Consider the following 2,067-nt stretch of genomic DNA (forward strand, 5'->3'; position numbering starts at 1 on the left):
TCTACAAAAAAAAGGTAATATACTGCATAATTTCTTATGCATTTTGCTTGATTGTTTAGGGATTTTTCACTTAATATGTGTATCAAGGTCTATGCAGCAGACAGAAACCACACAGGGAAAGTTTAATGTAACAATTTTTATAAGAGGAGATTGGATTAACAAGGGATTGGCTGCTAAAACATAAAGAGAACTAAAGAATATAGAAATAATGGATGGAGCAGCCACTGAGCAGACAATCAATGAGTGTCCAAAGGAAAAGCAGTTCTCCAGCTGGTGCTGAGTTCCAGACTGGTGGTGAGGACTTGGACCTCGGCAATGACAGAGATGCCAGAGAAGTGGTTGGCAGAGATGTGTGGTGCTGCACCTGGTCCTCTGCAGGGCTAGGGGAAGCTATTCATTCGGAGGTGTTTCACTGCAAAAATATGGTAAAAAAGCTGCCATGGGAAGTGGGTAAGCTGCTAGTCACTGGCTGCTGCTGGCCATGACACCAGCAGCTAGGCACAGCAGGAGGTACACATACTGCAGGAGCCTGAAGCACTCTGCCAGAGACCCAACCCAGGGGCACACTGCCGGGAGCTGCTGGACTCACTGTTTTTCATTCCCTACTGAGAATAAAATGAGAGAGTTTGAGGGAAATAAGTCTGAATAAAACTCCTTGCAGTAAGGATCAAATCAAGGTTATGGGTGGCATACACATTAAAACTCCAACAGTGAAATATTTCTCAGAAACTACCAATTAATATTATGATGCTCATGACAACTTTCCATGAAAAAATAGCTGGGGGTCAGGAGGTGGAGACTAAAGATGTGTTTCTCCCCTTGAAGAACTGGAATCTCAAAGTCCTGTTGCCAGGCGCTGTGGAGGGCCGGTTGTGATGTCACCCCGGAAGTGACAGGGTGACATCACTGGATCTGGACACCAGGAAGTGATAACATCGGAAGTGAGATCACCGGAAGCAGAAGTGACAACACCGGATAGGAGATCTGTCCTGAAGTGACATCATTATGAGCCTGTGCATAAAGTTGTGTTCATAAAATAAACTGCGTCACTTGTCCGCCACCAGCAGCCAGTGAACCTCCTGATCCCAGCTTTGGTTTCCGTGTCTTTCTTATATCTTTCTGTGTTTCCCTTAATCTCCTCATCCACTCCTCTCAGGTTCAGCTGGTTTGTGGAGCTGGTCTCCGCAGGTGGCACCCGAACAGGGACCTGAGTACAGAGGGAAGGGGACCTGAGAAGGGTCAGGTCTTGCATTGACGGTCGGCAATTTCAGTGAGGAGCCTCCCGTAGGAGAACAGACGGACATCAATAAGGTATGGACTTACTAAAGTCCAGGGAATGGTATGTATGGAAGCATTAGAATCTGGGGTAAAACTTGGGATAGCAAGAGTCAAAGGACTGTCGGGTCGACTGTAAAAATTTTGCATATATGCTTAAGGCTACAAATATGGACAGTCTGGATCAAAAGACCAAGAAATCTTTGTACATATACTTAAAGCTATGAGTCATGCCCGCAGCAGTAATGTGCGCAGCCAGCAGTTAAAATCTTTTCTTTCTTTTGAACAGACTTGGCAAAAAGTGGGGCTGCAGCTTAAACATCACTTCACTCTCCACGAGCCTCAGGACTTTCCCGTGGAAACATTTGCTTTGTGGAATTCAGTGAAAGAAAGTTTAGACCCCCTCCCCCAAAACCTCCCATTTGCCAGATAAACCTCTCGAAGGGAACATTGTGGCTGAACAACTTAAACAGGCAGTGACTGGCTGTGAGGCACTTGGAAAATCCAGTCTCAGGGAGTGATTAATCTTTGCCTCCTGAATATGAGCAGGAACTGAACCAGGAGAAACAACAATACCTTCAAAAAGAATCTGGGTCATCGGGGCGGGCGGAGGGGGAAGCAAAATGATGATGCGGATCCACCTATGGACTCCGTGTAAGTGGTAGCTGACCTTGGAAAGCCTAAAATAACCTCTCCTTATCTCCTACTCCCTTTGCAAGTCTACCTCATTCTCTCTAGTAATTTGCAAACTGGGCAATTAATGTAGCATGCAAGCCCAGCCATAAACTACAC

Source organism: Manis javanica, chromosome 4 (assembly GCF_040802235.1).
Source record: "Manis javanica isolate MJ-LG chromosome 4, MJ_LKY, whole genome shotgun sequence".
Lineage (NCBI taxonomy): Eukaryota > Metazoa > Chordata > Mammalia > Pholidota > Manidae > Manis > Manis javanica.